Source organism: Cygnus atratus, chromosome 9 (genome assembly GCF_013377495.2).
Source record: "Cygnus atratus isolate AKBS03 ecotype Queensland, Australia chromosome 9, CAtr_DNAZoo_HiC_assembly, whole genome shotgun sequence".
Classification (NCBI taxonomy): Eukaryota; Metazoa; Chordata; class Aves; order Anseriformes; family Anatidae; genus Cygnus; species Cygnus atratus.
In genome coordinates, this window is record NC_066370.1 from 23,548,662 (window position 1) to 23,572,756 (window position 24,095).

Sequence of the window (24,095 nt, forward strand, 5' to 3'; positions counted from 1 at the left end):
TACACAGCATTTGAACATATTTTTTCATGCATTCTTCTTTTTGTAGAGAATGAGCTGACCTAAAAAGTACCCATTTGATGAAATCTCTGCACTCAGGATGTCTAATGAGATCATTCATATTCCCTTAGCAGCTGTACTACTCGTGGGGCTCTTTGGAGTTGCAACAAATGAAGGTATGGGGATCTTTTCCATGCAACCCTTCTACTGAAGTGGGAGACCATCTTTCTTCTACTGGAAACACTACTTTTAATTTCCTAAATAATGTACCTTAAATACTGCATTATATTTTTAAACACAGTAAATATTATAAATATAAAAGCAGCCACAGTCACCAGCTGTCTTGCTTTGAAAAGCATTTTTTTTAAGAGAAACATACAATTAGATAAAAAAATCACAATCTCTCTGTATTATAAACATCACTGAAAAATAGAAAATAATGGATATGACTTTTTTTAAACAAAATAGATTTCTTTCAACAATATTCAGACACCTCCTTGGAGAAACCACAATGTGGCCTCTGTTCTTTCACTTTTGTTGCCAGTTGTGTTGACATTAATACAGTGGTGGATGCAAAAGTGTGCAGGTGCATGTGTGCATACAGTAGACGGTGCAGTCATGCTTTTAAAGAGTTGTTCCTGTGCAGAAGCATTCATTTAACCCCAGAGTTTAACAGGTTCCACAAGGGCTGCAAAGCACTGAAGCGACCAAACAAGTTCCTGTGTGACACAGTAGCTTCTTGCACATTAATTTCATTTTATATCAGTAAAAGCAATAATATATCTAAAGTATAGTGTGGAAGTTTGAAACAGATAGTTTTCCATGCAGAGCGCATTGGTTTGCTCTTCAACAATTTGCTGAATTAATCTACCGGAGACTGTTTTGTTGTAGCACATAAAACCTGACTGAATATTGTTTTTTCAGTCCAGGTGAGAGGTGCTGGGTTTCAGGGGGTGACTGGGCTCCAGCAGCAGCCTGGGATGGGCGGGTGGGACCGGGGGTCCCAGGGCTGCTCCAGGGGAGGATGGAGGTCAGAGCGCACCAGCAAGGCAAGAAGCTGGAGGCTGCCTGAGGCTTTTTTAAACTGGGCAAATTAGATGAACATCTTGACATCTTCAGACATCAGGTACATATCACGTTCAACATCTTGACATCTTCAGCGGTCAAGTACACGGCCTGTTCTGCTGTGTTTTCCCAGAAGCTGATCACAGCAACGCTATTTACAGCTTTACAAACTGAGGATGCTTTTTGGTGTTTTGCTGGCAACTACTTGCATTCCCTATTACATTTCCTATCTTATCATATCACTTCTACCTTTCTTCCAGCATCACTTCTTATCCCTGCCCATTTAAGAGAGCAGGTGGTACTTTCTGAACTTCACAATTTTCTCGATGTGGTGAGTGCAAAGTCAGTTCTCTACTGATATTAAAAAGCAGCAACAGTGGTTGACCCTGATTCTGCTCTGTGTTGCACCACTTTTTGAAAGCCGAGGCTCTAAGTGTGTGACAAATTGTTTCTGTCCTGTTTGGGAAGCAAAACAGGTAACAGAAATAGCTCTCTACAAACCTAAGCTATATATAATTGCCAACCTATGCACAAAGCCATACATATTTTATGTGCTGCTGATCTACAATTAGTAATTAACATTCATTTATTGCATTTCTTTTTTCTACTGTATTCTTATTTACCTGTATTGTGTTGTCTACATCCTTTCTGAAATATCACTTGTTTACCTAAAACTTAAAATCTATTGAACAAATACACTCATCTCCATGTTATAGCTCTCTTATCAGTTCTTAATTGCTGCCTTTTTATCATTCTATTTTTCCTGTGCTACTATTTTCCATGTAATTACCTCCACGTTTGTACTTAATTCTTCCACTTGCTACAAGCATCAGAGCAGCAGGTCTGGTCTGCTCCCACAGGCAGAGCAGGGGGCCTCAGCTCGCAGCTGCATTACTCCAACACCTTTTGGGAACTTTGGGCCCATATCAAAGAAAGATCTCAAGTGTAAAAGAAGAGTACATGTATTTTACTTGACTGCAGGAAACTATCAGCAATTTTTAGAAAATATTATTTCAGAGTGTAGTACAATTTGGTCTCTAACTTTCTGTGAATGCAGGCAAAACGGATGTTTGTGTGGCAGCAGCACCAACCTGATGCGATGCAGCCGGAGGTGATGGGCAGGAACCAGGGGACACAGCCTGCAATTTTGGACATCATTCCATCAAAAAAAAAAACTCCCTGGGTCTCCATTTGCTGATATACTTCCGCACAGCCAAAAAACAAAACCAAGAGGAGGTTGCCACCATGCTTCACCCTTCCAAGCAGCACGGTTCACCTGTGGTCTGTTACGCCCACCTCCTGCTCAAGGCAGGGACAGTCACTGCATCCCACCAGGCTGCTCAGGGCTTTAGCCAGCCCCATCTTGAAGACCTCCTGGGATGCAGATGGCACAGTTAGATTTATTGTACTGACTCGCCAATACAGTTATCAGCGTTTAACCTTCACTGCTCTCACAATCGTCATTCTCCAGGCAGGACATTTCTAACAGGAGCTTCATTGTCATTCTCCATCGGTATTACAATAAACAGCCCTCCCTAATCAGCATTCCCTCGGTGCCAAGCCCAAAGGCAATCTGCTGGAGAAGATGTGATGAAACCAGAAGAGATCAATACCAAAAAGTTTTCACAAACTCAGTCTGGCAAGGTTAGCGTGGATAATATTGATAGATAAAGATCTAACTATCACACATGACAACGGGATGAAAATAAGAGTGTGCAGTGATGTGCTGCTTAAAGTTGTACCACTGTGGACTTAGAAAGTGTATGGGGAAACTGTTGTATTTTCCCTAATAACAATATCAATAAAGATTAAAATGTACTATGGGTAGTACTGATTTTAAGGATAAACTATAAAATTATGAAATACCTACTGTACTTTTAAAATGCATTTAAGTAACTCCAAGAATTAATTCAATTTGCTTTATGAGCTGTGAATTGAACAGCAAATACAGATGAATTATATAAACATTTTTTGGTATAACGGAAATAAAATTTCTCAGATAACCTTTGAAATCTTAGAAATTTCTATTAAATCCGTACATCTTCCCTTACTTGTGGGATTTCTATAAAAGAATTAATTTTTAATACAGAAAGACTGAGGGCTTTATTGTGCTAGTCACTATAATAATGTTGCCCTGCCATGTTCACATCAGGGATATAAAAATCAAATCATTGTGAACGGGAAAGGGTAAGGAGAAACAGCCCTGAGGATGCAGTTTCCTTAATATCTCTTCCTCTTTTAGAAGTCTATATAAGATACTATTTCTGATTGATTTCCACTGATATTAGCAAGTTATGGTTTTATTTGTTTTTAATGTCATATTTCAATGATATAGGAGAGCAAGAAGGAAATTAGAGAAAGCTAATGATCACCACTACCTTTTCTTGATAGCACTGAGAAATCACTGAGAAATTGCTCATCTGGCACAAACCTGTGCCTGCAGTCTGCACCTCCAAGGAGACCATGTTAAGTCTCTGAAACCTAGCCACAGTCTGCAGAAATAGGATATATATATATATATTTGAAGGCAATTGAATTGTCCAAAGTGCTTCCATTTGCTTATTTATTGTTTACTTGATAACATCATAGATTTTTAAGTTCCTTTTACTCAGTGAAGAAAGAAGTCCCTATGAGAATATTCTGGCAGAAACGTCACAGCAACTTGAAGAAAGCAGCACAGTACCTACAGATTGTGTGGCACATGTCTTCTAATGCAATATGTCCAGGCAGCAGAGCTGGCAAAGGTGTGACTGCTGAAACATCTTGCACCAGCAGGTGGGCTGTGCAAACCCTTGCAGTGCGCTGCTGCGATGCCAAACGACACATGCACCCACATGGGTGTTTCTCTCGGGGGTCTGCCAGCTTTCAGGGATGTAGAGCAACTTTAACCTTAACCAACCTTGGGGTAATTCAGGGAAAGCTGCCTCAAGTTTTGCAAAATGAAATTGGAGAGGGTAAAACTGTCTTCTTCAAAGCCCTTGGAGACTGCGGATGAAGAGCTATGAAGAGTGGTTGCTGGAGAGAGTTAAGGACACTGTATGTGTGCAAGTACAAAATACTCGGCAAGCAGATCACCTGCCTTCCTTCCCTTGCAATAACGCTGCGGGACACCGTGATTGCCCGGCACTCAGGTTGTGTGAAAGGGAGAAGCTGGCCTCCCAGATCAAGGGTAACTTCGTGCTGTGCACATATATTCATATACAGTGAGGGCAAGTCCTGGTTTCTCATATCAGAAAGAGTTCTGGAAAATATTAGTAAAGGTTGTGCATCAACTTAGGATTTTATTTTTTTTTTGTGACCGTGATCTGAATGTAACTTTAAAATGCTATAATCTCTTCTAGAACCTACATAGGGAAAGCATTTCATGGGTAACTGTAATACTGTGTACCCACTGCTACCAAGCTGAAGCAGGACAAAACTTATGAAAATGGTGTTCTCAGATTTTAAGAGGATATTAAAAAACAGAATAAAGGAAAGTAGAATAACCTCTGCAGGGAGCACTTGACAGCATCCATCCTGCCTGATTTTGGTATTTGTCTGAACATTTTACAGACTTGCTCACATTTTGCATGTGGATGTGTGCTTAAACAGATTCGGCAAATGTTCACCAATAAAAAGATGCATTTCCACTCCATAAGCTTCAAAGATGAAAAATTTGCAAGAAGCCTTAATGTCATCACCCTTTCTGATAAGCCACAAAGACAGACGTGTTTTCAGATGCCTTGGATTCGTACTGTATAAATCAGCACTCGAGAGAGGAACAGCGACGGTGCCTGCGGAAGCTCTGCCTGCCTGCTCCCAGAAACCAGGCTGAGCGAGGACGCCGTGCTCTGGGCACCTGAACAGCAGCAGCAGCAACCTGGGGCTCAGATTATGTATTTGTTGGTGTGTATCTGACCGGTGTTTGAATACAATTTCATGCAAATATTTTGGTGGAGATTAGTTGATAGCAAAACAGAACTGGAATGCTAATGATTTTTGGCAGCACATACAGAGGATGAAAACTCATTCAATCCAAGGCAAGGTGTCAGCTTTAATAAAGTAATGTCATGCTATGCCTCCCCCATAGCTGGCCTATACTGACATGAAAAATTGTAATGGTGGAAATGCAGAACTTTGGAGATATAAATAACTTGAGACTATGTTATAAAATTTCCAACTGGGGCGGAGGAAAACTGTAAACATACATTAAGCGACTGCAGTGAAGAATATTATTGCCACCTATTGACAGCAGAACCTTCTGAAATAATACAGCCTCTTTGCTGCTATTGAATTGAAATTCCTCCCTGGTAGAGCTTTACAACAGGCGGCTCCTGCTGCATTTGTATGGCAGGGGATACAGGCATTTTGAATACCATAAACATCTGGATTTAACAAGTACAATATTATCTGAGAAAGTTACAAACAAAAACACACAACCCTCAAACAAAACTAAATCTCAGCCCTTAAGGAGGTAGCCCAGCAGTAATTCCACACCCTGTCAAATGAGGACTGGCACCCATGGGGCACTGCAGGTGGTGCCACCAATGCCAGGATGGATGGAAGAGGCACAAAGGAAGGGGACTGTCACACATACACATGGCCACAGAGCACACATTGTCATCTGTTTGCAGGAGCAAGTGCCTTTCTCCCCTGGGGCTTGCCTGCAATGCTCCAGCTCAGAGCCCCCCGCTGCCCTCAGCTGCACACTTCCCCTTCCTCTCAGACTTCTCGGCTGGAGACACCTCAATAGCTTCCTAAAACTTCCTTACAACATTTATTAGGAAACAAATGTAAATTCAAACTGCATCAGAAGTAACCAGCGCTCAGCCATACAGGATCTAAAATCTGGGTAATCACTTAGTCAGAATTGCCAGGTTCGTAATTAGTTCGTAATTTCAACCAGTACCTTCCACCATCTTGCCCTCTTTTTTTGGTGTCCTATTAGCATTTGAAATATGAACCCCCTCCCACCTCTCTTGTCAGGCACTCAGTTATATTATTAGATACTTCAGTGTGACTCATTCTTGACAGCCCACTGATTTCTGATCTAATTTGGGTCAGACAGTGCAGATGGAGACCAGCATCCTATTGAGTCCTCCGATTCAGTCACAGCTCAGTGGAAATCCAAGCCCAGAAACATCCATCTTTCACCGGCCCTCAACAATACACTCTCTGAACCACATGCACCTAAAGATCCTCAATATCATTTCACAGCTTGGTGAAAGATAAAAACTCTATAGGCCAGAACAGTTTTATGCTGCAGAACAATTTTTGGAATACCTTTGTTTAGGTATTAAAAATATTATTCATGTATGATTTATGTATTCAATTTCTAGAGCAGGGTGAAGTGATTGTTGTTTTAGTAATCTGTATTATGGGAGTGAATTTGAGTTTGAATCATGTTCTGTTTCCTTGGGAAAGGGTGGATTCATTATACAGTGTCTTTTGCAGTCTCATCACTTTTTAAGAAAAAAATGAATATAAACAAGAAAGATTAGTTACAGTACCCAATAGAAAGAATAATCATGTTTAAATAGTTAATAGTTGATATTTCCTTTTGGGAGTTCACAATAAATTTAGTTTATAGAAATTTTACTTAGACAACAATAAAAAAGTCTCAGCCAAATTTAGGAAAGTTTAAAAAACTGCTCAGAAATGTCTTTTTTTATTTCTTTGAAATCAACACTAATGCAATAATCAACTTTAACATGACAGAAAACACAGGACCTAACCCTTGTTGGAGACTGTTTTTTCTAAGAAAAAATATTATCTTGTACAATGCCTCTGGAGAGAGGAGAAATTTTCAGAAATCATTTTGAGTTTATGCTCCCGGTTAATGGCTCCTGTTGCTAAAGAGCTGCATCTGCTGAGTATGACTGTCTGCACTGGTTGTTGACTGAGCAGTCATCCTATTTTTCTCCAGTCAAATTCTGCACTGTCCAGTACATCCATCAACAAATCACTCCGAAGCCCTTAGATCAGGAAGTGGAGTTTCTCTGAAACCCAAGTTTCTCCTTGTTTCCTTTCATCGTTTCAAGTCCTGTAACCATCCTGTCTTTCTTTATACACTTCAGTTATTGAATGCCTTCCCTGAAGCCCTGGTGCCAAGCACTCGCCTGCAGGAGAAGCGGTACATGCACCACTCTTGGAATTCCCCTGTTCCTCCTCTTCCATCACAAGATGCTGATGGTTTCGTTGGCCTTTATGATGGCATTTCTGCATGGGCTCATGTTTACCTCTCCCTGTGGGCCATCTCAGTTTCTTATTCCCAGGACAAGCTTTCCAGCCCATGGGAAAGGCCATCTTCCTCTCCATAGGTGTAGGACAGCATTAAGCAATACTGTAATAAGCGCTGTTTGAGCCTAGCTTACTAACCCACTCCACAAAGTCCTCTTCCTTATGGCCCCAAAGTGCATTCCTGTCTTCCTCAGTATAAATTCTTTATTACATTTTTGGTCCACATATTTTTGCAGCTGATGTTTTTAAAGTATCAAGCTCCTGGACTTCATTCTGGTTTTGCATAATATTTATTATCAGCTCAAGAGGACTTGGAGAACAAAGAACTAACTTTTCATTTCCTTAGCATACGCAGCTTTATATGCCAATAAGCACTCTACAACTGAGTCTGAAGATGCAGCATATTTCAAATTAGGACTTCTCTCCATCAGTCCTCTGAATTCAGTAGTACATCAGAGTGATATTTGCACCCCATACCATCTGCTCCAAGGCCTCACATGGTGACAGAAGTTGCATAAGCTTTTATTATTTTTTTCCCCATCTTTCCCAACACAATTGTCCAAGGTGTAAAGAGATTGTTCCGGCTATTTGGGTGTGGGGTCCTGCTGTTCACAGCAATTCTGGCTCTTTTAGGCCACTGAGCACTGAAGATAATTTACCCCCAAGATAGGAAAGAACTAATGTCACTTATATTATAAAATACCACTCTTCTTACTTTTCTCCCCTAATTGATTTATCTTAAATAGGTTCTCACTATTGATTTTATCATTCCAGCCATGCCATCCCTCCTGCTAGGTCTCAGTAACATGAAGTGGGTCTAATTTATACTTATGAGTCATTCCAATTACCCTTCCTCATTATTCTCTCAGCATAAGCTATTTGATTTTTTTCCCCTTCTCTGTTCCTTTGTTTGTTCATTTTACTTTCCACTAGCTTGATTTTATGCTAGAAATGAATGCTTATTTATTCCTTGTTTCTTTGATTCCCTTCTCCTCCGTGACTGTAATGGCCCCTGCAGGAGTCCTTCAGCTCCTGTCTCAGCGCAGGCAAAGGTCACCTCACCTGCCCATTCCCCAGAGGGCTGCGATGTGCAGATTTCTGACCCCCTTCCCAGTGCTGGACCACAATGCTGAGGTGCCAGCTTAAATGGAGGGGTGGCCAGCTCTCCTGCCAGGAAAACCGGTGTTCCACTGCTCTGGAGCATGTGGGGAAACCCATGGGGGAAGCATCCCACTGTTGGGTGCAAGCTCTTGGAGCTGTTCCAGCCAACCTGCACAGGCATGGATGTTTTTATTTATTTCATCTTGCAATGAACATAAATTAGCTCAATTTTTCTATTATGCACCCAGTTTCCACACTGTTTTGATTGTTCATACTTGAACATTTTAAAGCATGTGCAACTTCATTGCTCATTTCCCATGTATAATGGTACTGTCTGCAGAAATAAATAACTCCACTACCGCTCTCAGGCTTCAAGGCTACAAAATAAAATGACAACATTGATTTCAACAGCAATAAGATTTCTGAACAGGAAAGAAAAATGAAACGAAACTACACAAGACATATTTGAATGCACAGTAACCATCCCAAGAACATCGGCACTAACCACCGCTAACACTCGCTGTGCCTCCCGCCTGCCTGCAGCTCAATGCCTCAGTTACACACCACAGAGGAACAAAGCCTTGCGCATCCTCGGGTGTCTGTATCGCACTCAGAGGTGCCACTATTGTTAGCTTGTGTGGAGAGATGAGCAATCACAAAAACAAATGAGCATCCTGACAACCCACCGGATGCATTGCAACACCGTAACTGCTGCTGCAGTCTTGCAATAAGGAGGAATTCTCATTTAAGTTTCACACTTTTCCAGACCTGGGTTCATACTAAAAAGAGAAGATAACTACTGAAGTAGTATCTGTTTTTGTATGCTCTTCACACACTTGGTGACAGGCTTTCAGTCCACAGAGGGAAACATTTCCCTTCCAGAAACGCCATACAAAGTGCTCATCTCATTATTTTTATGTTTCAAAGGGTGGCACACTACCACACTATCAGCATCAGCAAACAAGCTTTTGTAGGCACTTTTTCAGGACGGGGTCCTTAGACAAAAGCTTGAGTGCTCCATATCTGATCACAAAGCAAACGAGGCATTTGCCAGAGCATCTCAGCACAGGAGATCATTTCAATGTACGCTTAAGTGCTTGCTGGTTGTCAGCATAGTTATTTCACGTGATGTATCTACAAGTGGACGGCCATAACTAAGAGAGATTAGAAACTCTGGGACTGCATTAGGGACAAAGTGACCTGAGCTAAAGCTTGCTGATTGTTGCAGGAGTGCACTCGTTTATGAAGAACAAACAGGTCACTTCTGGAGTGACGGGCCACTTCAGGATGCAAGCTTTTTTGACAGGATAGGATCTGCACAGTCCAAATCTAATCTCGTCCAAGAAAATAGGCAAAGGAATTCAGTTTACCTGAAGATTACCAGTTCAGAGGCATACCACGTTTTGCTGATTTAAGAGAAGTTAAGGCCTCGATTTGAAAATCAATTTAAAAACACAGTTGCTTTTTTTTTTTTTTTAACCTCTCCCCATGCAGCTCTCACACACAACAGAATATTTCTTCCCATCAATACACAAAACTGCCAGTTCTGGATATCACCAGAGTTTCTTCTTGGTACTAAAATAGCTTCCAATATTTTTATCTTCCCAATATATTGATTTATATTTAATAGAAGCACATTTGTGCCCATAGTAGTCACGGATCCTTAAGAATACCCACATTATTTTAATACTTAATTCAACACACGAGCAGGTACCAACAGAGCTCAGTTGTCATTTAAGATAGAATGAAAATATTCCAATATATAGCTCCTTACTCTCCCTAGAGCAACTTCCCACAGATGCAGAAAATCTGCTAATGTCTCTAATCTACATTAACCAAGAAACACAAACAAAGAACTGTAGGAAGGAATCAGGTGGGTATATACATACAAAATTCGCTATGAAGTTGTTTGATTTTCATGGAAAACGCTGTTAAAAAGCCTTCAAAAGTACTCAAAGACATACATTATTCCTTCCTAGCCAATATTTCTTCTCATGACAAAAAAAAAAAAAGCAGTAACCCCCTAAGCAAGGAGCCCAGCTCCTCCCTCCTGACTTAAGCATCAGCTTGTTGCACTCTCAGGGCCGTTGAATTCTTTGGGGAGGGTGCACATGCTGGAGCGCCTTCCTGATTTGGCACCTATGGTTCTAAATAGAAGTAGGGCTCTGCAAAAAGCACTGAGCACAAAGTAGTGTTTAACTGGAAAAATATTTACATATTATTACTTTATAAAAAACACACCTGCTTATTTAGAAGCCCAGAAATCAGCATTTACCAATGGTACTTTTTAAGAGTGCTACCTTCTCACTTTTGATAGCTTTTCTTTAAAGATCTTTGTGATTTCCTGTTTCAAGCACATTTTCTTGGCTATTTAAAAATTTTGTTTTACGAAATTCTACAATACAGAGTTGAGTTTTTGGTTATCCTTATTTTTGTAATTCTGTTTTCAAAATATACCAAGTGGGATTTTCTACTTGTATGATTTAAATAATTCCCCATGTGCCCCAAGATGCCAGCTTTCATCACATATACAGTAAGCAAGTGTTTGAAAACAGGGAAGGCTAGTGTCTCAGTGAATTAATTTACTTTCCTGTGATATATCTTGCTTTCAGACTGAGTCAAATCTGTACAAATCCAGCAATAAGTGAAAACACAAGGAGGTAAATGAAAACGAGGGGCAACAAGAAGGGACAAGCAACCCAGGAAACTGCAACGAATGAAGCTAGAGTCATAGATGGAGTTACAAAAATGTAGTAGCAAAATTTGCTAAACTACAGTAAGTAAGAATCATACTACTAAACTGACCAAAAGAGAAAAACACTGGAGAATAGAAAACTCAGTGATCGAGCAAGTTTGAGGAAGCCATGACATGACACGCAATTGGTAACTGCTCTAGCTTTCTTCACTTATTACATAGAAGTTTCATTGACAAGGGCTCCAACTAAATGCTAAGTGAAATTTAAGAGTTCAGTGTGATATTCAATCAGAATTACAGATATCTATGAAGAGAAGTGTGTAAGATTTGTATTTTAGTATTGGTTAATTGGGAGATATAATGCATAATAATTTTCAAATAAGAACTCTGCAAGACTAGACTCTGGATCCATCCACTTTCCCAGTTGCTCTGTATGCTTCAAAACGTATGCATACCAGATCTGAAATGAAGAGTGCCCAGAAGAACTTTTGTTGAAGAGCAGTGCAGATGGTAGCATGTGTGGACAAAAAGTAAATGGAAGTTACACGCAGCAGATACCTAGCTTAAACCACACAGAAGTGTGAGCTGCAGCCTCTGTGCAAGCCCACAACATATTAATTGGACTCTACACATTCGCCTGAAAACTCTGCTGGTCAACAAAATCAAAGTGAAAAGTGGAAGTAATTGTACTGTTCATGTAGCAGCGGAGACTAATTAACTGACTTTGCTAATGGCTATAGTATGCCACAGAACTTTTACAAATAGATTTTTACAGCTGATAACTACTAATAGCAGGTACTGAAGGTGACATTGACAGTCATCTATCTGCAATTGGGAAAGAAATATTGCCACATATGCTGACATCATTTGATATTAGAAGTTCTGACTTCTAAATGTCATATTTTAAATGTCATATTTGTAGAATGTAAAAATAAAATTTTAATGCTATTTTAGTCATATACCTCACATTGAACCTTAAAATAATGCCATGTTTTTATGAACGCTTTTAATAGTATGAAAAAGTAATTATCTCTAGCCTTTCAGGCTCGGTATCCTTTAATAATGAACTGAGTCATTCTAGAAGTACCATATCCTGATTTTATAATGACTGTTTGCAGACTAGAGGAGAACATACAGATGAGACACAGAAATACTCAACTACTCCAATATTCTGCGACAAGTAGGAGATTCAAACTAACTTTATCTATGAATTGCTTGGGTTGTATATACTGTTCATAGAACTTAATTTGACTAAAACACCCCCTTCAGAGTCCAAAATGGAGAGTTAAGGATTAATTTTTTTTTTTTTAGAGGGGAGGGGGAAGAGGAAAAACAACACACACTCTCAAATTACTGCATAATAATAAAGGTGTAAGCAACCATGTAACCTTGATTTCACACCCAACTTTAATTTCATGGTGTCAACACTTGTTAGGCTAAGACATTAGTGATTGCTTAGTCTCCACTTAGTTTAACTCAGCTCTGCAGTCAGAGACATGTTACCCAGTGGGTGATTCAGACCATCCTGAATGTGCTGTCAAGAAGCCATTTTTAATCATTTTATATATCCACTATTTTTAATCTATATCCAGACTATTTTGTACTAAATATCTAATCTTACTAAGCAAAGGAAAAGTAAAATCAAATCTCAGATCATAGAAGCTGTAGGAATTAACACTTGGCCTTCAAAAGAAGAGTGGTCTAGACAAAACCCCTTCATAGCACAATTTACTTGTTTTATTAGTTAAGAAACACAATCTGCTGCTCCATATGGCCATTCCCCTCCCATTGCCTGTGCTCTGCACACTTTACCAGGACTATGCTGTAACGCCATGGTGACAAATTCAGCTTCCAATACTCTTGTGCTTCACTTTCAAATCTTCTGAAATTCATAGCTAAACTCTTGCTCAACTTCATCTACTTATGGTGATTAGTTTCCCTAGGAGCCATGCTCCAAGCACAGTGTTGTTTCAATGCCCAATGAGACAGTGCAAAGCTAACCATACAAAAAGACCAAGTTTTCCAAGACTACATTCATGAGATGCACTAAAGAGAGCAAGAGGGTTTTAGCATTGTCTTTTAGCAATGATGAGAGGAAACAGGAGAATCTTCCATCAAGATAGCCCTTTCTTTGCTCCGCATACTGTGCACCATGATGCTTTCTAGATCATTAGCTTACTATTTCCTCTTACGTAATTTTCTGCAGGTGTGCTTGTTAGCAAAAACACTGCTCACAAAACCATCATCCTGATGTTTTGGTGTTATGTGGAGAGTGTACTGCCATGCTTAAACTCACAGGTCCTACAGGTTGCTGTTCAAAACAACAGTTAAAACAGATAGCAACACAGACTTCAGATATGCAGCCCAAACAAGGTAACCTGTAAAGGAAAAGCTATCTGGGGTAGCAATTAGAGGAAATGAATGAATGGATGTGATGTGGCTTTTATAAAAAGACAAAGAGCCAATTGGTATTATTATGTTGCTCTGTTAGTACAGAGCCAGGATTCAGGTTGTTTGGCAATGAGCCATAATGGATTGTGTTAGTTTCTTTCTCTCTTTGATTGCCTTTAGACTTAAGACCCAATATAGCAGCCTGAAGTATGCTACTAGTGTCAGCAAAACAAATGTTTGCTCCAGCAGACTTGCACTCTGAATATCCTTAGCTGTGCCGTAAAGCAATGGCCCCACAACACGTACTTTTGATGTTAATTCCTACTCCTCTAGGAAATAGACTTTTCACACTGAGCCTACCTGCTCCTATACAATGACAGTGAACCCTCCTACTAACCCTGGAGTTCACCTGTGAGTGCTCTTTGCTAATGCCATAAGCATCAACCAGCATCTAAAAGGCACTCTTGTGTCAAAGACAATATTTCATGCTGAAATTATGTATAATGCTAACGATAGCCTTTAATGTAAAGGAAAGTAATATCTTAGTGTTTAAGATATTAAATGCATGTCATGTCAACTGAACACGTTTCGTATGGTAGTAATTCTAAGCAAGAGTTTAACTTGGCTCAATTAAATGATAATACACAATTTAAAGAAAATGAACCAGTCTTTTGTCTCTTGCTTCCCTTGCTCTGCAAAATAGCTTCTGCCACAGAAATCAATTCTAGTCTTCCAAGACTATATAATGGGCTTCAAAAAACAAGACTGTGCCAATTATTTATTCATCATAATTGAAGGCCCTAGAACCAAAGAAAACATTTTGCAGTTTCTTCCTATAGAATAGGAAATTACTTTCCTGAAGCTGCTACAAAGACCTGAATTAATTACCACTGAGATGCACATTACTGGATCAGTATTAACTTCCATTCTGCTCCCTGAGTTAATTGACTTTCTAACTAAGACTATGACCTTATTTCAGTTTGCATCTTAGAAAAAAATGCATTGTTAAAATGCAAACCAGTACTAGTCAGTCTCCTACTTTTGTGCTACGCTAAACTCAATGATATCAAACCAAAAGTTATGCAGTGGAATGCTTGTATTTTGTTTGTTTGTTTGTTTAAATCCTTATTAATATAAACTTTATATAAAATAAAGACTTTTTAAAATAGCGTAACTAGTGATACACACCCTGATTTCCTTTAAGGTACCACATGTATATCACGGTATATAGTATGAATGATTATATGATGAACTACCGTGAAGAAAGATGATGATCATCATCAAAAACCCCACAAAAGCACTGCAAGGACACAAAGTCACCAGCTTGCTTGATCAAGTGTCATTTACCAACTGTTTTGATTTGTTGGATGCAAAGAGAAGCAAAGGGAACGCCACACTGCAGTGAGTGTCTGCCTACCTGTCCCAGGACAGACAGTGAAGCTTTTGGCACGTTGTCCCAGACATGACATGAACATGCACACAAGCACCGCGCACACACACAAGTCAACCAGCTGGACTCCGTCTGATTTGACAGCTGACAGTGAGGTTCAACAGCCAAACCCCCTCCCAAAGCTGCTGTTTGGTGCAGAGGGAGGTAAATCAGAGCACCACAGATGAAGAAATGAAGCTCTGCCACTGTTGCATTTAACATCACATGCACCTGTTCTCCAACGCATCATAATAATCAGCCTCTGGAAGTCCTCATTTATGAAGTTCATGCCTTTTCCCCAAAGTAGCTTCAGGACCATCCCCTCAAACATATACATCAGCCACACATTATTTTTTGGAGTGTGAAAGGTTATTTCTTGCTCTGCATTTTACCAGTATTTTACTCTATAGTTTTTAGCTCCCCAAACCAGAAGGTTGCTAGCGCTTCCTTCAGAAAACTGTTCCACAACCCAGTAAGTTTCACTGCCAGGGATTTTTTTTTTTCATGCTATAAAAACTTACATTTTTCTTCTTTTTTTTCAGCCTATTGCCTCTCATAATACCTCAAGTGTCACAGTAAATACTCCTGTGTTCTCCTTGACACTTTGCATTTAGCTATTTATTGGGAGACTGCTACGTTATCCTAGCCTCTATGGTCACCAACAAAGCGCCTCTGGTTTACAATCCCTTTTTACCATTCAGCTTCCTACTGCTGCTTGGAAATTTCAAGCTTAGAAGTATAAAACAGCAGCAGCTTTTAAAACTCAGTTTGGTTTTGCCACACACAAAGGGAGGGCTTTTAGTTGGTTCCTCCCTGTTGATATATTGGTTTATTCTAACAGAGCAGAGCATAATTATAAAATAATGAGTACTGACAATTACTGGTTTCAAAGATCAGTCTTGTCAAAATAGAAGCAGGAACAACCACTTACTCTTTGGCAGACACATACCTGCTCAGAAGCATCAATAGCTCTCCACTATAATTCATTACAATCTGCCGTTTTCCTGAGGCCACAGCTCTGCAGGCCTTGAGACCTAATTTTCCCCAACACCCACCTGGAGTTGTCCACCTGCTTTCTGTGGTCCTGGCCCACTTCCCCTCCTTGAAACGCCTTGGGTAGAATATTTTGAAGGATCTCAGTGCTTCTGAACACCATCATCCTCCCCCACCCAGAGCCTGCCACCCTCGACAGGGGGCGTTAGCAGGAGTTGCAGGCATCTGCTTAAAGTAAAAGAACAAAAGCCATTCATTTGAGATGTACCCATGTAGGTGGCCTTGGGGTTTCACTGTGCTCAGGTTGATTGTCAGTTTGTGTGATTAGATTAGTTGATGTTACCCATACAGTATTACAAGAGCTTCTATGTTTTAAATGGACTAGGACTTAACAGATGTGCTCATTCTGCTTCCTTCCAGGCTCTGCAGTCCTACACTGCACTCCTTGTATCAAGCATATGCTACTTAATTCCCCTCTTTAAGGGACCTTCTCAGCAGGAACCCAAGCAAACACAAGTTGATTTAAGCATCTACACCTTACCTGGGGCTTGAACTTCTTCTCTTCCTTCTTGCACACTGTTTTTCAGCTACTCCACCCAGACAGCAGCAGCAGCTAGTACCACCACCCCTCTCTTACTCCTTCAGCATCATAGCCTCTCAGGGCAGGCTTTGCAGCTCCTTTTCAGGGCTAGCCTGCAGGTGTGGCCAAACCCCCCCCCCCCCGCCCGCCCCCTGCAGGCTGGGCTGATGTCCCACCTGAGCCCTGCTCCCCCAGGGAGCTCCTGCCACCAACACACCCGTTCTTTCTTAAGTAAGGATGATATGAGTATGCTGCCCCCACTATTAGATGTGCTAGGCTGAAAATTAAGTGACTTTCTCTTCAGCCTTAAATATTTAACTGAATTGTTTTTAATATTACATTAGGTTATTATTTTTATGATGAGTGAAAGGGATTTTTTCCTTAGCTGAGTGTCTCACAAAACTCTTACTGGAATATCCCAGCTGTGGAAATTATTCCAACAACTTTATACTCCACAAAAGCTTGGGCATGTGTATTGCTCTTTTAAATCTCTTCCAAAAGCAGACCCAGGAAAGGCCCCAGGCTGCCACAGCCCCTCCAAGTCCAGACTCAGCTCCAAGCAGAACTCTTGTCACAAACTCAGGCCATCAAGGACTTAGTGCTCAAGACAGAAAGCAAGCATTTAGATGTTATAAACTACCTGTCCCTGAAAATTACAGTGAGTTTAAGAATTTTAACACTAATGTCAGTGATATATCTTTCTGCATTATCCTAGCTGCAGGCACAGCATCTTCTTAAATTGTAAATGGGGTTTGCACACATAAAGGCCTTTCATTCCCTCTTCTTAAAAAACTGTCATGTCATTTGTAGCTAAAATCGTTCCTCATTTTCTTCCTCTCCTGGTCTCCAGTAGCTTTTATCCAATCCTCTTTCCAACATCCATTTAGCACTTTTAATGAGAAATCTGAGAAATATGTGTGGTTCTGCTATGGGACAGGGACAGGAGGATGGACCACACAACCTTTTGAGCCTGTCTAGTTGCGTTACTCTGACAGTAAACTCCTCGGTCTGGTTCCTGACCCAAAGCAAAAAGTCATTTAGTCTCTGTCAAAATGTCAGGTGTGCCATGAAGGACAGGCAGTGAACTGTGGCCCCTGCCTTGCATATTTGAGGTCTCTTTCCAGGCTTTTTCCCCATGGCTTACATACAACAGGAGGGATCACCTACCTCCACAGTTTAATTCTGCATAGCAATGCTGCGCATCCGTGTACGAAGCAATGTCACACCTGCCTCCCCCGTTTCTTTCAAGCGTGCACAAAACAGCTGTCTTTAAAATTCCTTGAAGTATTGTGTAATCTTAGCAATAGCAGAGAGCACTTGGGAGCTCAGTGCATTACGAAGTCTAATAACAGTAACAATAACAACAATAATAACAGTAAGGCAGTGAAAGCTCAAGGATGCTGTGACTTTCAGCAAGCTATAGTATTATTTTGAAACAGTCTACTGCAATGTTGGGAAACCTCACTCACCAGACAGCTACAGATTCAAAGACATCTTAGGGGGCAGGTAACACAAAGGAGGGCCTTTTAGTCCCAGATTGTGGGCATGAATCTGGCTTGTGTTGACTCCAATAAAGGTGCTTACAAGCTGAAGACTCTTCAATACACTAAACCAGGATTTGCACCTTTTCACAAATCTGGGTTCAGCTCATTAGACTTTCTATGCATTTGCTATGATCTCACCTTGAGAGCTGTAAGCAGGTCAACTAAAGAGAGAGCTGAGGGAGAGGCTCCTTCAGCTCGAGTGCCGCTGCTAACACCTGTAGCACGGGGAGCTGCAGTGGCTCTGTGAGAGAGCTCAGCTTTGCTCTTTCTTCCTCTTCTTCACCTTCAGATTGCAGCTAGGATACAGTTTTGCACCAGAATCACTTGGAAGTTGCTGATGTATGCCTTGGACATGACAGCATGAGAGCAGGTGGGACACACAGTCAAGGGCTTCATCTCTAAACATTGACAAAAAATGTAATATGTGATAAATGACAGAAGTTGAGACCAAATACGTTACTTGCCTCAGCTTTTTAAGCCCCTGAAATTAACATGCTTTTAATGGGAAGCTAACCCTGAAATATCATGCACGGCTCCAGAACTCTCTTTCCGTCGTCAATATTCACTACACGGATATCTCTTGGGACAGATAGAAGCTGACAATTTAATAAATGAAGATGGAAGCAGAATAAGCTGATGTCTTAATCAACTCTACATTCAGAAACAAAGAAGCTATGTTATTTCTTCTTAATCCACCTTTTCCTCATCACTAGTTGATCATATCTGGTCATAGGAATTACTCTTCACCTTTCTGGCAGCCTCTCCTGTTTACAGCGTTTTGTTTTTTCCTACAGAGCATGTTTCCAGGGAGAGGAAAAAAAAAAAAAAAGCAGCGTTTCACAGCTCTTCATAAAATTGTCACCAAATGAAATGTATGAATGTCATTCTCTCTAGTAAGCCCTTTCTCAAATAAACAGTCCTCAGCACGCCTGCAACTAGCAAGTTCAGCTACGGCAAGAGCTCTAAGCAGCAGCCTCTTCCCTAATTGCTTTCTACTCCACCAGCAATCAGCATGGCTGCTGCAGACTGGTGGGCACCGAACAATGTATGGGCAGGAATTTAAAATGCTGCCTTCCAAACCATGCTCTGCTTCAAGCTGGTACTTGAATTCCTGACATTCTCTAATCATCGTAAATTCATAAAGCTTTGAGGGTGCAGGAAAACATGCGCCAGCCTGGGAGCCCACACAAAGCCTCGCTGGAAAGATGAATGATTCACTTGAAAGAAGATCCTGAAGCACAGATCAAATTTTAATAAGTCTTTGACTCTCTTTTCTAAATGTCATCTCCTAATGACACTCTGGAAAGATGCCGTTTCTCCTATCAGATTCTGTCTTGAAAACGCTCAAATGCTAAACTCACGGTAGCTGATAAGCCATCAGACAAGTTTGCTTGCTAGACCTTAAACTGCAAAGAAAGAACCTTTTGTGGTTTGTCTTCATGTTGTGATGTTGTTTGGATGTGCAGTACCTGCTTCTGTATTCAACTGCTAACTGAAACATTTCCCTGTTTTTGGAGAAACTGAAACTGTTACTGATCTGAATCTGAATTCCCCTGAAAATAAGGCCAGATATTCAGCAAAGTCCTCCTGCACCCCTCAAGCCCAAAATCTTGCTTTAGACACCGCTTTTTCACACAACAGGCCAGTGCTCAAGGAGCTGGCAGTGGTGGATCTGGGGCATGAGGCTCTGCCATGCCAGATGCCTCTGCGCACAGAGCAACCCCAGCGCCCGTGATGTGCTGGCTGATCCCAGCACCTGGAATTTCTTCTATGCAATTACACGTGCACCCTCACCAAACCAAGCATAAATTATGAACTGGAAATGGTGAAGTTTACTTTTTAATGGCCAGGAAGAGCCAACCCGCAATAGATTCGTGCACCCTTTGGAAGGTGACTTCGGGGAACCATCTGAGTTAATAAAGAAACAGCTGCATGAGGAGGTCACTATTTGCAAAGGGTAATGGCAGCAAAAGTCTTTCTCTGCCAGTCTAAATCACATCTCAGCCTGAAGCAAGTATGAGCTGCAGGGTTTTTCTAGGGCTGTTGCTGTTAGTCAAGGATATATATGCAGTGAGCATATACCCTTGGCTGGAAATCACAGAGCTCCTGTGACAAGGAAACAAGGCTCTTGCCAGCTTATTGCCCAGGGCTACCCCTGGCATGTGATATAGCATTACTGGTGCAGGCAAATGTAAATAAGAAGATACTAAAGCAAACTTTGTTTACTGATGCAAACTGCCAAGCATAATATAAGTTTGCAGGGTGAATGCATGCCCCATCATAGAAACTAAAAAGACTATTTTTTTTCTCTTCATTTTGGGCCCCAGAATTTAATGGGCTTTGTGTTGAGCAGCACCTACATTTTTTAGTCTCTAGGAAAACTTCATACAACCCCATAATATGCCCAGAGAGCACTGTAATTCTTATCAATGTAATGTACGCTGGTTCATCACTCAGAGACACATTTTATTTCAAAAACCTAAGCATCTTTTCATCCTACAACATGTTGATAGAAAATCCTCCTTAGTTATGGACTGTTCTTTCCTCTAGCAAATAGGACAATAAGCTTACCTATTTCTGCTCTGACAATTTCCATGTTGAATCTTAAGGATTGTGTGCGTATTTTTGTTTTTACAGTAATGCACAATGCAGATGAACAACACAAATGAGCTTACAAACTTTTACGACATGTACTGAGTTCACCCAAGATTAACCTTAGTGCAGGAGGAATTTATCACTATCATAGAAAGTACAGGCAATGCCATGGTAACAAGAATCTAGCAAGGGATAACTAGGGATGTTGATAGACATCATTGTGCACATGATTTACTTCTAAGACTGTTTCATCTATACTTTCATATCTGCTATGTTTTCAGGACTACTTTATAGTGAATTGTAATTTTGGAAGTTCTAGTTCTAAAGTGATCGTGAGATACTTGTGACCTGGAGAGTCACACTGAGTGAGTGCAAACAATCCCACCCAGATCAATAAAATGTTTAAAGTTTAAATTAATATTCGGTAGCAAGAAGGGCAGCAAAATCTGCGCCGCACTTTTTAAGCCAAGAAATTTCATGTGAACATTGAAACTATTATTTTCAGTTTTGGCATTGTGTTTGACAATTTGAGAGAGGTGTTCTTTGGGGTTTCAGCTGTTCAGTCTTGTATGCAAATTTAGTAATAAAGTTGTACAAATTTAGTAATAAAGTTGACTGAGATAACATATTTGATGTGCAAAAACTTTCTAACAAAATATCAGTAACATTTTCCCTGATGTATTATTGTATTATTAATGTATATTTTCTCATACCTAATGAATCCTTCCTGAATTATCTTTTTTGTTTGTTGTTGTCATTTGTTTTTTCCTGTTGTTATTTGTTTGTTTGTGGTATCTAGGAGAGTTTGTATCAACTAAAATGGCACTTACTATGTAGATAACATTTATAAAATTCTGTGTGAAATTTTTATCATTTAGTTCACAGTATGTTGGTAAGAGTTAATTCAGTTCAATTAAAAGCCAAAACAGAAATAGCTAATGAAACATTGACAGTGAAATATATGAGTTTCTTTCTATAAAGAAGAAGCTGAATGAGGAACCAAATGTCTAAAAATAGGTTTAAATTTCTGAATGGTATTGAATTATTGAATTGCGTTCTAGTGGTGTACACTAAATAATGGATTCACTAGATTCAGCCCTACAGGATTTACCAGAAGATCAGATAAATATAGTTAGAGACGTGAGTGAAAATATAAAAATGTCATCAAGAACTTTCAAAGAAAATCTTTTTTTTAAAAGCAGACTAACTGGAGACAAACTGAAAGAAAGAGATGGATATTGGCTGCTTAATTAGATAAAGCCAGTACCTTAATTTTAATGAACTTTCAGGAAATACAAGTGGCATTAAAGACCACAGCAATTTGCATCAACAAGTTCCTAATGGGTCTGATAGATAATATTGCCTTTAGCTAGAAAACATCTACAATAAGAGCTACTTAGCATTCCCCTTGTATAGAAACACATTCCAAACATTTCTGGCCAATTTATTTTAAATACTTTGTTTTCAAAATCTTCACACTTACACTGCAGAATGGGCAGGATTAATCAGTGCTGATAAGCCTAATTGAGGGCAGTTAGAGATGTGAATGTGAATATATAGAAAGCTACCTTTTAATGATCCCTTCGTTATTATCAATGGAGAATTCCCATTACTTCTTGGCAAACTGAAACAAATCAAAGACTCTGTTTATTAACAATCTGTGCAGAAACCACAGGTGTAATCTGCTACCATATCTTATGGTGCAAAAGCCGAGCAATGAGAGGAAAATGCACACCTTTGGCAATTTTGGAACAATATAAAAATGTATTTCAAAGCTATTAAAATTTTTCAAGCAAGATCAGGAAAGATTTATGAGTTGGCGGATTTATTGGAAAAGCACACCTTTCCTGGACTTCAGCTCTTTCAGCTGTAGAGGAAGAAAAATGTGTTTTGTTTCTACTGGTTAAACTCATCAGAACAAGCAGAAACCCTCTGTATACTTCTGAACCTGCAAACATCTGCTGCAATTTGGCCAAATCATTTGGCCAGATGTCTATAAGCGACTAGACTGCAGATGGCAGCAAGGGGAGGGGTTGACAGTCATTTGCCATCTTCCCAGTTGTTGGGAACAGAAGAGGACATTCCAAAGGATGGGAAGACATTCCCAATGGCCACCTCTCCCTTCCTCCTTCTGGCACAGCTGGTGCTCCACCTGTGCCTGGGCTGTGGGCATTCCTAAAGGTCTCTCAGTAATTTTCAACCAGCTATTGGGGAATTAGTCTGAGCATTGGAAACTACAACTTTCTGTCTTATTAAAGGTGGCCTGAGGAATCACTCCATGTCAAACAAGAGCTTTGGAACTGCACGTGGTCCCCACAGGCATGGCGATAGACTGTAGACAGGGAATGGAAGGATGCGATGAACATTAGAAAAAGGAGAAAACATAATGGCTAGCCATGAAGAGTCTGGGAAATAAAGTAACATAAGAGAATGAATAACTGTGAATGCTTGATAACAGTCATATTAGTTTGCTTGGAGCGTTTTTTAGGTGCAGAAATGTCTGAAAAAGTCTGGGATGTGAGATGAAGGCTCTGTAAAGGCTTTTGGCTATTAGGATCTCCTGCATGGCCAACAGTGCCAGAGTAATGACTAAACTGGGGAATCTATTTTGGACAGCCACCCCGTCTCTGCCCCCTGTGCTGTTGCAGAGGATCCAGGTATGACCACCAACATCACCGATTTAGCAAAACTTTTTGACTGTTCTTACAGCATGATGATACACTGTGGTGATAGACGCCAGCTTGCAAAGCAGGTCCGGGATGTCACGAGAGTTGCTGCTCGATCTTCTCAGTGGGGGAGAAGCTCAGGTGCCTTCTTAGGAGGCACCTTGGGTGCAGAAACCAAGCCCATGGCCAAGCACCAGCACCAGTGAGACGGTCCTGAGCGTGGCGGAGCTCCACGCACTGTGAGGGGCTGGGGCAAGCAAAGGAGCTGAGTGTGGGCCACAGCTGACACCACACTTGATATGTATCTTAAGGAAAATATCATCTGTATAATGTGCCATTATGCACTGATGCTGCCACGCTTTGTTAATTGCCAGTTTTGGGTCATTTCCTTTTGAGAAGCTGCTCGGGTGTTATTCCTGAGCCTGAGTGGGAACTACCAGCGAGTGCCGCAGGGGCAGATGTGCCTCCTGAACTCTGCTTCGGTGGCTGCACTGTAAGGTTCTCCACCCAGCTCCAAAAATGCTTCCCTGTGGCGTCAGTCACAGCTCTTCCAAGTGCAGAAAGTTTCCAGGTGTGAGTTAGAAAAGTTAACTTTAGAAAGTGACAGCTTGCCCTTTTCGTTATCACTCTAGACCTCATACAAATATTTCTAACTTTTATATTATTGTTATTATTATTGTTATTTATACAGGTACATTTGGAAACGTTCATCAGCTCAATTTTAGCCTTCTGAAATGACTTTGTTGCAGTGCCTATAAATGGCTATTGCAGATAGCTATGCATCGTTTCAGGAATTAATTGCTTATTAAACTCTTGGTTT